Source organism: Gekko japonicus, unplaced genomic scaffold (assembly GCF_001447785.1).
Source record: "Gekko japonicus isolate JY-2015 unplaced genomic scaffold, Gekko_japonicus_V1.1 scaffold283, whole genome shotgun sequence".
In the NCBI taxonomy this organism is placed as follows: Eukaryota; Metazoa; Chordata; class Lepidosauria; order Squamata; family Gekkonidae; genus Gekko; species Gekko japonicus.
Window position 1 is genome coordinate 649815 of NW_015166429.1, and position 14929 is coordinate 664743.

The 14929-nt window shown below is 47.3% G+C and overlaps 1 protein-coding gene across 1 annotated transcript in view; it reads right to left on the reverse strand.

Moving 5' to 3' along the window:
- Nucleotides 1-14929, reverse strand: part of PLXNB2 (plexin B2) — a 147918-nt gene that overhangs the window by 34008 nt on the left and 98981 nt on the right. The window lies entirely within an intron of this gene.

The window sequence follows — 14929 nt, forward strand, 5'->3', positions numbered from 1 at the left end:
ATGTCCTTCCCCTTGAGGTGTGACTAGCTCTTCCTTTACTCGCCTTCAGGTGCCAAGTCTAGGTGCTGAGCTTTTAAACCTAGGAATTCTACCTTTTACAGTTATTTTTATGATTTGATTCTAGCCCTAGGGCTGTTTTATGAATACTATTTTAGGCTAGTTAAATGCTTTATGCAGTTTTTATGTTCCAGCTGTTTCTTATGGTTACTTTTATTGATAATTCTATGCTTTTTCATTATTTTATTTTACTTTGTGAGCAGCACTGAACAAGATCTCTTGAGAAGTGGCAAATACATTTTCTAAATAAAATATATTTTATCTTGTCCTTCGTTAGGGTTGCCAAATCAGTCTTCACCGGGAGCGGGGGGCTCCCGGCCGGCGTCGGGTGAGTGCGCGAGTGCAAAGCACGCACGCACACCGCATGCACATCACCATAGAGTTTCCCCTTGTATGCCGTGGCCCCGCCCCCAGCGTGCCCAGCGTGCCCACGTCACTTCTGGGTGACTCGCACGCCGGAGGCGGGGTTCCCCCGGGGCCCGATTCCGCCGCGGCGGAAATCGGGCCTCCAAAGCAGGGGTTTCCCCGCCCCCCGGCCCGATTTGGCAGCCCTATCCTTCATTCAAGGAGCTCAGAATGGTACAGAATGGCTCATGCAGTGAACTTCATGGCTGATTGGGGATCTGAACCCAGGTCTCCTCAGAGTCTAATATTCTATCAATTATAGCACACTGGTTATATCTTTATCTATGGCCCACATGTATCCACTAGCAAAAGGCCCATCAGGATTGATAGGAGTTATTCAAAAAGGTAACTGAAACTGCTACAGATGGAACAATGATTGGGGTCAGTTCCATTCTTCTAAACTTGTCTTTTACCAGTTCACTGAAGTCACTCAAGTCAACCCTATATAAGTAGGGTTGCCTGCTGTGGGTTGGGAAATTACTGGGGATTTGGGGGCAGAGCCTGAAGAGTGCAGAGTTAGGAGAGGGGAGTGAGCTCAGCAGGGATGTCATAAGACACCCCCCCGAAGCTGCCATGTTGGGCAGGGGAACTGATCTGTGTGATCTGGAGAACAGTTATCATTCTAGGAGATCTTCAGCTCCCTCTTGGAGCTTGGCAACCCTATTCCTAAGTCTGTGAGAATGAGGTGAGGAAAACTTCCCATTGCAACCTAGGAATTTCATTCCTTCTACCCTTCCCAAGGCCAACTAAGGGCGGCCAGGGAAGAAAGCATCAAAATAGATTGCCCCTTCCACAGCAATTTGGAGCAGCATTCAGAGATTGCACCCCCTCACACACAGACACCAGGCATCCCTTGTTAGTGGAAATTTCATCACTCTCTATCAGAGACGATGGTCAGCTTTCCAGTATCCCTCTTGGCCTGCTTCCAATGCTTTATGAATTAACAGTGAGATCCTATGCAGAGTTACTCCAGTCTAAGCCCATTGAAATGAATGGGTTTAGATTGGAGTAACTCTCTTTAGGATTAAATTGCAAGACACCTGTGTGGATTACTGCAATGTGTTCTGCACGGGGCTGCCTTTTCAAGCCAGTTGAGAAGCTGCAGCCCCTGTCTTTATGAGGCTGGATCAAGCCTTTTAAACAGTACAAGATCTGTGTGCTTTCAGGAAGGAGCCACCCTCCTTTCCACATTTCTCCCCATGCATTTAAACTTTCAAGTCAAGATCTCATTCTTTATTACTTATTTATTTATTAAATTTCTACCCCGCCGTCCCACCGAAGTGGCTCTTTATAGAGGGGAAGGATGCAAGGGCTCAGGGCCAGGCTGCTTCTGTAGTGGTGGGGTAAAAGAAGCTCCCCTGCGGATTAATTTTTGTTGCCAGGTGTCAGCCTGGCTTTTCCTGCAGGCTGTTCTGCATAGTTTTAAGTATGAAGTTTTTATTGCTTTATTGCTGTTTATTGTGCAGAGCTGTTGCAATTTTATTGCGACTGCCTGTTTTAATTTTTTGTTTTTGTAAACTGTTTGGAGTGTCATGGGAATAGCAAAAGAGGTAGCATATGAATATTTAAACCAACAGCTCAACCTCTGCTGATTTGAAACCACAGAATTTGAGTGTTTCAGGAACCTGTGGATCAGCATTCACTGGATCAGTTATTTTGCATATAACTTTTATCACACATACACACACATTCATTTTGGGCTCTGAGGAAAACAGTTTCATGGAAATTTTAGTGCCCATGAGTACCAGTTCAAACAATTAAAAGGTATATTGGAACTTTGTAAAATTACAAAAACAGGTTGCTTACCTGTAACTGATGATCTTTTTGTGGTCATCTGTGCAGTCACACCCATGGGATTATGCACCTGTGCTGATCCGAATCGGTGGTATACAAAGCTCACAATGGGATTTTTGCGCCTCCCTCCCAGGCATGCACAGGAACCCTACTGCGCATGCGCAAAGAGGTGGGGCGCGGATATCCCACCAGTTCTTTTTGACTGCTGTCATGTCAATAACCGGATAAAGTACTGAAGCGACAGCAGTGGGGAAGGAAAGGCGGGTGGTGTGACTGCACAGATGACCACTCGAAGATCATCAGTTACAGGTAAGCAACCTGTTTATCTTCTTCGTGGTCTCTGTGCATCACACCCATGGGAGATCGAAAAGCAGTGGCTCACCTGGAGGTGGGTGCTGTCGTACACTCAGTGTTCTGCCGACTAAAGGATTAGATGAACAAGGTCCACTCTGTGGCATTCACAAACATCAAAAGCATAGTGCTTGATGAAAGTGTTCAGAGTAGACTATGTCGCAGCCCCACAGATTGCCGACAGGAAAGCACCCTTCAAGAAGGCTGTAGACGTAGCCATGGATCTTGTGGAATGCACTCGCACAGGCAAGGGCAACAGGTGTTTAGCCAACTGGTAGCACAGTCTCAACAATCCATTTGGAGAGATGTTGTGCTGAAATCTTTTGTCCTGTGGAGTGACTGGAGTAGGAGACAAATAAGTGATTGTCCCTCCTACTTGAACGTGTCCTGTCAAAGTAGAAAAGTAGCACCCTCTTAACATCTAGTGCATGGAGAAGATTCTGCTGGCCATCTTTTGGGCTAGGAAAGAAGTTTGGCAAGAAGATCTCTGAGCTGAGATGGAACTCAGAGACCACTTTAGGCAGGAAAGAGAAGTCAGGTACCAGTCTCACACCATCCGGTAGGAAGACTAGGAAGGGTGGGTCATGACGAAGGGCCACGAGTTCGCCCACCCTCCTGGCTGAGGTAATGGCGACGAGAAAGGCAGTTTTCCAGGTGGCATGTTTCAGTTTGTAGGTTGCCATTGGCTCAAAGGGTTGTCCCATCAGACAGTGCAGCACCAGCGTCAAGTCTCACAAAGGTACCGGTGAACAGATTGGCGGATATAAGTGGAGCAGACCCTTCAGGAATTTCTTTGAGATTGGGTGAGAGAAGACAGAGAGACCGTCGGTATCCGAATGGTAGGCAGAAAGAGCTGACAAGTAGACACTGATTGAGTGTGAGAGGTCCTTTTCCGCTAGCGAAACCAAAAATTCCAGAATTAGGTCCACCTCCACAGAAGCCGGAGGTACCTCTGAGGGCTGTAAGAAGGCTAAGAAATGAGTCCACTTCCTGCTGTAGGAACATTGGCTAGAGTCCTTCCTGGTATTGAGTAACGCAGTAGTAACTCTATCTGAAAACGTTAAATTTCCATGAGATAGGCTGTTAGTCTGAGCTTGTGGACTTCGTGGAACAGAAGAGCGCCGTTCCCTGCTGGGAGCAGATCTGGCACCTGTGGAAGGGGATGGCGGTCCCTGGTCAGCAAAAGGAGGTTGGTGAACCAGGGTTGTCTCAGGCACCAGGGGGCAATCAGGATGCATTTCATGTGAACCCTCATGAGCCTTTGGACGATCCTCAGCAACAGCGGCAGAGGAGGGAACATGTAAAGGAAGTTGTTGCTCCAAGGGTAAATGAGCCCGTCTCCCAAGGCCATGGGATCCCGCGCCCCTCTGCAGCAGAATAGGCTGCACTTTGCATTGTACTGGGTGGTGAACACGCTGACATGAGGTGTACCACAGCTTCGGAATATGGGATGTAGGTAAGTCCAGTTCAGCTCCCAGTCGTGACGCTGAGAGAGACCCCTGCTGAGTAGGTCTGCATGGACATTGGTATTGCCAGCGATGTGTGAGGCAATGGGAAAAATGTGCAGAGGTATGCACCAGGCCCAAAGGTCCAGAGCCAGGCGGCATAGACTGTGGGAGACTGTTCCACCCTGTTTGTTGACGTAAGAGAGGGCCGTTGTATTGTCGGTCAACACAGACATGCATTTCCCCGTGAGAAGGGGCTGAAAACATTGGAGAGCTAGCTTGATTGCCAGAAGTTCCAAAAAATTGATATGATTTGTAGAAGTCAAGGCATTCCACCTGTGACTTACGGAGAGGCCGTTGAGGTGGGCTCCCCATCCCCACAGCGATGCGTCGGTTGTGAGGGTGAGACCAGGAATGAAGGGATGGAAAGGGACACCTCGTATCAGGTTGTCTGCCATTGTCCACCAGAGAAGAGAGTCTTTCTGTGATGGAGAGAGACGAACCGACTGGCTCATTCGGAGGGGCTTGAAGTGCCTTAGGAACCAGCGCTGAAGTGGGCACATTCGCAGTCTTGCAAAGTGAAGGACTGCAGTCGTAGCTGCCATGAGGCCCAAAAGGCGCTGAATATGGAAAGCAGATGACATGTCGTGTAGCTGAACCTGTTCTGCAAGGGCGGCTAGAGTGAAGGCTCTATCCTGGGGCAGGAAAGCTTTGCCTTCCATGGAGTCGAGTATTGCCCCTATGAACTGCACTCTCTGAGATGGAACCAGCTGCGACTTTTTGTGGATGACCTGGAGACTGAGGCAACGAAGGACATCAAGGGACTGGGATACATGCTGTATGAGAAGGGCCCTGGAAGGCGTGACCAGAAGCCAGTCGTCCAGATATGGGAAAACCATCAGACCACAGAGGCAGAGATGTCCCACAACGACCACCATCATCTTGGTGAAGACCCGCAGTGCCATGTTGAGGCCAAACGGCAAACTCCTGTATTGGTAGTGGCTGCCTCCTATCGCGAATCGGAGATATTTTCAATGGGAGAGGTGGATGGTCAAATGGAAATAGGCATCCTTGAGGTCGAGAGTGGCCATCCAGCAACCCTTGGACAGGAGAGGTAGAATGACCGGTAGAGATGTCATCTTGAATTTCCGGTATTGTATATAGGTGTTGAGGCTGTGAAGGTCTAAGATCGGCCTCTGCCCGCCGTCCCTTTTGGGTACCACGAAGTACCGGGAATAAAAACCAAGGCCCTGGTGGTCTAGAGGCACAGGTTCTATGGCACCCTTTGATAGAAGTGTGGCGACTTCTTCGAAGAGTAATGATGACGGGGGTGTGGTGACGGCTACAGGGAGAGGTGAGAGTTCCAGAAATTCGATGGAATAGCCACTGGTCAAGATGGAAAGGACCCACTGGTCCGACGTAATGGCGGTCTAAGCATGTAGATAGGGATGGAGGCAGGTAGGGTCGGAAGAGGTAGACAGGAGGACATCAAAGGCCCTGTTTGCCGGGTTTGGGTGGTTTCAGTCTGACATGTTGCTGTCCAGAGCTGTACTGTTGTCTAGATTGATATTGCTGTCTATTCCCAGAAGGGGACTGACATGGCCTATAGCCTCCCTCTGGTGACGGTTTAGTGTACTGGCACCTAGAGTTGTAACGTGACCAAGACCGGGGTCTGAAAGGCTTAGAAGGGGCAGAGACCCCCAATGACCAAGACGCTTTAATGCTCTTGTCTATGTCTTGTAGGGCCGAGTCTGTCGAGGCATGAAAGAGACCTTTTCCATCAAAACGTAAGTCCTCTATATATGCCCTAGTGTCGGCAGGAAGTGAGGTGGTTCTAAGCAAGGAGTGCCTACGGAGGGCGACTGCGGAAGACATCGTCTTGGGGAACGTGTCCAAGGCATGTTTGGAAGAATTGATGATCTGCTTAGAAAGTGACAACCCTTCCTTCTGCAAATTCCTGGTCTCTTGACGTTTGTCATCGGGTAATGAGGTCAAGATATCTGTATAACACTCCCAGAGCGAGTACTCATAATGGCCCATGCAAGCTATATAATTAGACGTTCTAATTCCTAGTGCTCCAGCACAATAAAAATGTCGGCTGAACGAATACATCTTTTTTCCCTCCTTATCAGAAGGTGTAGCAAGGGTACATTTACTCTTAGCGGAAGAGGACACAACCATGGAATTGGGTCTAGGATGGATGTGGAGAAATTCAGCCTCCACCTCCTGGACCTTATACATATGATCCAGGTGCCTGGAAGACACAGGGGCAGAAGATGGTTTATCCCATGGAGCCTTTGCCACCTGGAGAAGGACGGTCAACATAGGGAGGGCAACTGCTGTGGAGGTGTCGAGTTGCACGACATCGAAGACAGAATCTGACACCGACGGTTGGAGTTGGACTATCGACAGCCCTAAGGAATGTGCCATCCTTTTCACCAAATCTCTGTATGAAGAAAGGACTTCTGAAGGCGAGATCGGAAGGTCGTCAGACACCGTAAGCTTGGGTGAAGGACTCCCTTTTGAACTGGGCCCATCCGAGTCATCGGCACCGGAATCTGAGTTGGAGGATCCGGAAGGCGACCCCGGTGTCGGTAGCAAGGGTACATCAGCCCTTCGGGTAGTCATGTCTGATATCAGTGCGGTCTGCAATGGTAAAGCGGGGGTGGAACGGGAAGGAGAGGGCAGGTGATGAGGTTCTTCCGGAGGTTTGGAGAGAGACATGGAAGGTTTGAATTTACATTGGGGACAACGTGAACGGCATGACCCACGGTCCCAGTCCGACTGTCGCCTCAGTGTCAGCCATGGCATCAATGTCAAGACTGGATATGAGCTGAACCAATAAGGCATGTGCTGCCGATGGTCCCATGGAGGTGGGACAGGTGGTTCAAAGGAGTTCAGGGAGTTCGGTCTTAACTCCCGCCTGGGTGAATAGGAGAGCCTGGATCTGGAATGCCCATACTCAGAACACTCCTCCAATAGATATAGATGCTCCCCGTGCTGAGGTGATCTAGATCAAGGATGACGGTAACAATCCAGTCTAGATCGAACGCTAGGCCACGATGATGCTGACAGAGAACGATCTCTCCTAGATCTGCGTAGGATGACCTCATCGACTCCGGAGGGCAAGATCGAAATGGGTCTAGTGTCCATAGAGACCTCCAATACCGGGGGGGGGGGGTTCAGCTGTCGAATGGGGGAGTCCAGCACCTCAATTGGAGGTAGTTGTTGCATCACAGGCAGCTCCGGTGCAGGAGGGTAATCGACATTGGGTTGTGCCTGCTTAGGAGGGGGTAATGCAGAGCCCATTTGCATGCCGCCGCCACTCAGATTGTGAGAATTATGTGTGGTCTTTTTAAGAGAAGACTTCAGAGACTTCTCTGTAACATGCTTATCCCTCTTCTTCTTCTTAGCCGGTGTTGAGGTGGAGGAAGCCTCATTCGTAGCCGAGCATTTGGATGAAGACGGTCCCATGTCCGATGCCAATTTAGAACGGTGCCGTGGGACTCATGTCAATGTGTCGTTCGATGTTGATGGAGGCGCCGTCGGTTGAGAGTCTGAGGGGGTCTCAGCAGACATCTTTTCGCCCAGCAACAGAGCCAATGCAGACTCCCAGTGCCACCCGAAGTCTCACGGCCCTGTTTTTACGGGTCTGATCGGAGAACTTCGAGCAATGGCGACAAGTCTCCAGATGATGGGTTTCTCCAAGACAGAGAATAGAAAGTGTGTGGCCATCACTGAGGGCAAGTTTACTGCTGCAACCGACACACTATTTAAAACACCCCCACTTTTTGGCCATAAAAATACAGAATGGCACAAAAAGAAAGGAGCCCTCAGGTGAGGTGAAGAAAATTTACCTCGGGGGGGGGGGAAGCTGTGAGGTAACGGCAACTCTCACTTTTTAAAAAAGTCTTTAAAGTAAAGAAAAAATGAAAAATAAGAAAGAAAAACGGATTTAGAAATTCCTTGTGAGAGAAACAAATACTTCTTCACCAACCGGCAGAAACAAGCTGTTAACAGCGCGGCAGTCAGAAGAGAACTGGCGGGATGTCCATGCCCCGCCTCTTTGGGCATGCACAGTGGGGTTCCCGTGCATGCCTGGGAGGGAGGCGTGAAAATCCCGTTGTGAGCGTTGTATACCACCAATTCGGATCAGCGCAGGCGCATAATGTCACGGCTCCTACTGACTAGGGGTGTGCAAAAAAAAAAATTCAGTAAAATTTAGATTCGGATATATTAAACCTGAATTTTATCGGGATTCCCGAACCCCCCCCCCGAATACCTATACCTGTAAAGCATAGATATCCGAAAATTTTCGGAATTCCTGAAAAATTCGGGTCTATTATATCCAATAGGGCCATTGAAGTCAATGGCAAAAATCCTCTGGAAAGTTTGCAGGAGGCTGGGGGGAAGGGGGTTTGAGATAGAGGCTCCAAATTTGGACCGTGGCTGCTCCAGCCTCTCCCCAAAAGACCCCCAAGGTTTTCAGAAGATTGGATCAGGGGGGTCCAATTCCAGGGGCATCCAAAGAGGGTGCCCCCAGTTCTCCATTGTTTCCTATGGGAAATTGGGGGTGGGGAAAAGGCAGGAAGATCTCCCTGTAAGAAACTAAGTGAGGTGTGGTGGTGGTGTTTGCCAGGCCCAGCAGCAGAATCAGAGCAATTCTGGCCTCCCCATAACCTGTGCCAATGTGCCAGTCAGTGCCCAAAACCCCAAAACCAACAGAACTTAGTTCAAACCAGAGAATCTCTGCAGCAGCAGCCTACATAGACTGAGGCAGCATGTTTGCATTGCCAGCCACGCCCAGCAGCAGAACCAGAGCAATCTGCCCCCCCACAACCTGTGCCAATGTGCCAGTCAGTGCCCAAAACCCTAAACTTCGTTCAATGCAGAGAATCTCTGCAGCAGCAGCCTACATAGACTGAGGGAGCATGTTTGCATTGCCACTAGCCAGGCCCATCAGCAGAACCAGAGCAATCTCCCCCCCCAAAAAAAACCCTGTGCCAGTCACTGCCCAAACCCAACTGGACTTGGGTCAAACCAGAAGATTTTTACAGCATATAAACTGGGGGGGGGGCAGGCAGGATCTGTGTAAGTGAGCAATCAGCTAGGGGTGTGCGATTCCCCACCCAGCATGTTAAGAGAGGCAAAGGGAGGCCAAGGGAACCCAAATGGGCCCAAATCAGAGGCAGAAGCACGCCCAGACAGTTCTCCGCCTGATTCACCCCCACCGGTATCCTGCTTGAGAGAACAGCGCCAACGGGATATGGCAACCTAGCGGTGAGAGGCACGCATGCGTGGCAGGCCCTCATTCAGCCCCAAGTATTAGCAGGAGCCAGGACTCGCTTGAGGCATGCTAATTGCCAGCAGGCTTATGGGCTATTTAACTCACGGCCTCACGCTGAGAAATTGTGCCAGCAACTAGTCTCTTCAGACGAAATTCTGCACCTCCTCGCTCGTGATCCTAGCTCCTGGTTCATGTCTGGATTTTCTCGGCTCCTTGACCTTGGCTCGAACGACTATGCTTCAACTCTGCACCCCGAACCTTTGACTCGCTGGCTCTTGACTCTTTTGGACTCTGGTTTCCTGACAACTCTAACGGTTTGTGCTTTGAACTTGGTTTCTTGGTTGGTTTGCTTGCCTGGGTCTTGATTTTGGACTGTACCTTAACCACCCCGCTCTTGCTTTGTGTATTGGTTTTCGGCTAACTGGTGTGACTGGCTCTTGACCTCTGACTGTATCCTGACTACCTCGCCCCTGCCTAAGCCCCGCATCGTGACACACAATCCCATGGGTGTGATGCACAGAGACCACAAAGAAGATCAGTGTGTTCCACAAAAATAAATAAAAATCTATCTAGAATCCAAATATGACATGAACACGTAATAGCCTAGGTATGCCAGAATAATGATACTTCTTAGTTTGTTCCAGGATCAACATGACAGATTTGAAGAAGAAACTGCAGCAGACTTTGATATGGCTGCTAGAAGTTTTTTTTTTAAGATTCTGTTTTTTCAGAACAGCAGTATTTGACTCCATTTCACATACTTGTTTACAAAGAGGTAGATGATGCAAAAATAACCATAATTTAAGGCTACAAATTCACAAAGAAAACTCCTCCCTAAAATGCTACAGACAATTAAACAAGGATAATCTAAGAAAACAGTGGGTAGGCTCTTTTGTGTGTGTAGTGGGGAGGAGCAATGGTGGTATACACTGGCTGTTCCAGGGAGTCTGCTATATCCTCAAAGCGCCTCTTCATTTTTTAAAATATCAATGCTATGCAGGCAAGTGTATGAAGGAGCAAAGATCAATGGCAAATACAAAACATAACCATTCTATTGGCAGGAAGGAAGAAGGTTAAACAGTTCATCAGATCTCACCGAGAACACATCAAGTTGATTCAAGAGCTTATGTTTTTGACACAGGAGACAATTACTTTGTCACCAACCAAGCCATGTGAGCAACAGTTGCCAGGCTGACTAAGAATACCAAGTTAATCTAATTAATAGTCTGCCATCTCACCAATTTCCCTTGACCACCTCATTTACCTATGTTCTCTTTTTCTCTATAAAAATCTCTTATGGTAAGGTTTCTCATCCTGCAGATAGATCCTTCCTGGCAAGCACAGGCAACCCAGCAGGGTAAAAAACAAGGAGTTGAGCAAGCTTGCATTCTGGTGAATAGGACAAGGGATGACACTAAGAGGTCATTGTGATGAAGCAGAACCAAAGCAGAAAAGGCAGGCTTAGGGCAGAAGGCAGTGCAGATTGGGAGGCAGCATCTAACAGTAACATAGGAGTTGCTTCGCAGCGGGACAAAGGCTGTAAACAGGAAGTTACAACTTAAGAGTACAAAGGCCAACCACACAATGAGTAAAAGAGGGGAAAGCAAGAAACAGATGAGTTTGAAGGGGAGAACCAGTAGCTAAGGGAGACATAAATGATTCAAGATTTCTATCACTCTACAGCCTTTAATATGGTGTGAAAATTCCATGATTTCAGACTGAATATTCCTATTAAATTTTTCAATGTTGAAAAGTACAAGCATTCTACCATGCTTCCTCAGCACCCTCAAAATGTGTATGGAGGCTCGTGTGACTGGCTTACACAATGGAGGAAGGGCAACTTTTACAAACACTGGGCATTCTTATTGGCTGCATCCATATTTTGAAATTCTGCAGGATTTAGGAGATGTGCTACAGAACAAGAAAGTGATCTTTGCTCACCTTCATTCTATATACTTTCTTATGAGCAAAATACTGCCCTATTTGCTAGTCTTCACATTAGTTTCTATTTTTAAAAAGTCATTCTCATTTGATTCTTTGAAAATACCCTGTCTTGCTCTTATGAAAAAATGCTTGCTGAAACCCAAATAGCCTTGCTGAACTCTAATGAAAAAATAGTTGCGCATACAGACAGATGGAACTATCTAGCACAAGCAAGAACTTTTCTTGAAAAGCAAAAAAAGAATCTGAGTACCATTAATTTTGCATAAACTCACATAATGCAGGGGTCATCTAGACAAGAATATGGCTATTCAGCAGAATAACGTACGCAGAATCTTACTCACATCTTGTATTACAAGGAACACTCCTGCAATTTATTCCAATTCAGCAGGGTGGCTGCATTAGTTGGTTATGGCAAAAATAGTTTCCCAGCATTGTAAAGCCTAGCAACAAATTATTGTAACTGAAGCTTCCGTGGGTTTGATCCCAGTTTATCAGATGCATGAATTCTCAGTCAGGAACATTTAAAGAAAACTGTGAACAACAGGTTAAAAGGCTTGGTTTCTGATATTTCTGTAGAAAACTGAACAGCTGTAAATGGTGATAAGACTGACTCCTTAGTTACGTTAAACTACTTAATATCTTTAAGATACTGAGAAAATTGTCAGACCTGTTGAGCCTCTGCCTAATGTATTTAACCATATTGAATTCTAATTCAGTATTTCCCATTGGAGTGCATCTTTGAAGTTCCTTCGCTCAAGAATGCTGACTTTCAGGTCAAGACCAGAGTATCCAAAAATACTGAAATGTTCTCCAACCAGTTTTTTAATATCATTTTTATATCAAATTGTTGTCCATTCATTCGTTTGTATAGAGTTTGAATAATTTGTCCTGTGTAGATAGCAGAAAGGCATTGTTGTCAGCTCGTATGGTATTTGGATTTTGTAATATTTGGGAATCCTGATTTTTTGGGGGTCAATTATACCTTATGGGGACCATTTAAGTCAATGGCAAATCTATCCTGGGGTATATTCAGTGGTCGGGGGGGGGGTTGAGGTAGAGACACCAAGTTTGAGGTAGAGACACCAAGGGAGTGGTGGCGCAGGCAGTAAGAACACCTGCAAAGTAACATCAATGAACAGCCATTACGGCTGTTCGAAACCCACCGCAGTCGGGGTGAGCTCCCGGCCCACATCCCAGCTCCCGTCCACCCAGCGGTTTGAAAGCATCATAAATGCAAGTAGATAAAGTGGGTACCTGCCCTAGGTGGCAGGGGGCACCCCTCCTCCTTGTGAGGTAAAGGGTTCGGCGGCGGCAACGATGGCGGCGGAGCAGTTCCTGGTGACCCGGTGAAGCAACATCGGAGGCGGAGCCCGGAGAAAGTGGAGCCTTGGAGAGCGTGGTGACGTGCGACGCAGCGCGGCGGTGCCACCTGTGGACTGTAGCCGGAACTGCAGCCAACACAGAGCCACGCGCCAAGACGAGACCTGCCGGAAGAAGCTGCTCGGGGAAGATTGACTCAAGAAAGAGAGCACCAGGACGCCAATATCTGAAGCCGCGGAAGGAAGCCGGATGACAACTAGCCCGGGGTGCTGGTAGGCAGTCACCACCCTGCAGACAATGTGGCCCTAGTCAGGTTAATTGGTTGGTTAGAACCACTATGTAAACCGCCCAGAGACCCTTCGGGGTCAGGGCGGTATATAAGCCAAAGGTATAAATAAATAAATAAATAATAAATAAATTTGTAGTGTAGCTGCTGGAGCTTCTCCTCAAAAGAACCCCCAAGTTTCAAAAAGATTGGACCAAGAGATCCACTTCTATGGGCACGCATCAGTTTTGCTCCCCCTCGCTTCAAAGTGGGGGTAAGCGAAATGAACAGGTTAAATGGCTGCCAGCCATTTAACCCTTCCTGGGTGATCCCCCCTTCCAAGATAAATCCACTACAGTGTATCATCCATGATCTAAGGATCATTTTGGACTACGGTGATTCTTTTATCACAGGTCTTTATTTATTTACAAGACAACATGGCCACGTAATACAGATGAGTACACGGAACAAACCTTGCAGGAAGCTGAAATGTCAACTCTGTCCCTGTATCTAGTCAGGAAACATATTACACAATCTAAATGTCAGTCATACCTTTAGGGACTCATTCATCTTATCATCATCCAACACAGTATGTACTATCAACTGTCAACAATGCCCTTCTGTAGCTTAAATAGGACAAATAGGTCAGTCAATACACAAAAAATAATAAGTGGACACAAATTTGACTGCATCAGCATTCAAAGAACAATGGGGAAACATTTCAGAAGACTGCAAAAGACTGTTGTCTTCTGCAGTCCCTTTAAACTTTAAAGGGCCTGCAGAAAACAGCCTGAAACAGCTGAACAATGGGGAACAGAAAGCAGGGGTTTAAATTGACTTTGAGTCCCTTTAAAAAACTGCTTTCTGCTTCATCCATGAACCACTCTAAAAGTTTGTGGAAGTCCGTGACAGTGAACCTGTCATGAACATCTGTTCGCAAAACCACAAATAGGGCAAAATTCATCACAAATTTTGCTTCATGGTTCGGTTCTTGCCCATCCCTATTCATCATACGATGGTATTAAACCAAAGCTGAAAAGGTCAGATAAACTGCTTATTACAACTAAGAAGTCAGTGTTGTCACCAGTTACAACTGGGCTACCCGTGTACTTTGGGCTTACCCGTGTACTTTGAGTTTTGGACAGAAATGTCACGAAGTGATTAAGTCTTTTTAGTTTATTCTCTCTATGTATTTATTTAAAACATTTATTAGCCACCTTTCTATCTTGTGGAATTCAAGGCAGCTTATAATGTAAATAAGACAATGATGATCAAAATACATAAAAGAATACAATTTAAAGCCTCAGTCAGGACTGCCAATAAATAAAAACTAGGACTGCCAATAAATAAAAACTAAATTAAGTCAAATGCAGTCCTAAATAAAACTGCCTTCAACTGCCTCCAGAAGATCAAAAATGAGGGGGCCCAACATACCTCCTTGGGGCAACTGTTCTATGAAATCTTGCCAAAAGAAGAATTCGCTTCATTTATCTGATGAAGTGGGCTCAAGCCTGCAGAAGCTTATTGTGTTAGTCTCTACCATTGGATATGATTAATCTCTACCATGCCACAGGAGTCTCCAATGTCTGAAGACATCCAGTATGAGTGCTCAATAAACATAACTAGTGGCTACCAGGAGGGGATCTTGTGAACCTTAATGACAGCCTTATAGCACTGCTGTCAGAACTAGGTCTGTGGCTTCAGCGATGGCGGAGGCTCTCTCCTGAACAGGGGAGGCATTCCGCGCTCCAGGGGTGTTGGAGGGGTGCCGCCTCAAGTGGCACCCCCAGGTGAGCCTCAGAGTGGAGGCTCCAAGCTGGGGGCGCTTGGGGGGGCGACCTCTTCGATGGCTTGAAGCCGGAGAATTGAGGTGCTCCTTTTTGCCCCAATCGGTCCACCCCCTGAGAGGCTCGGTTTTTACCGAGCATAGCTGATGCCGATCGGAACAAGCAAGAGGGTCAGCGAATGAAGCGTGAATAAAAGGTGTCTGAGATCAGACCGTCAATGAACTGGAGAATGAGACGAGCGAAGAAGTTTTAAAAGTGAGTTCCGATCCCCCCC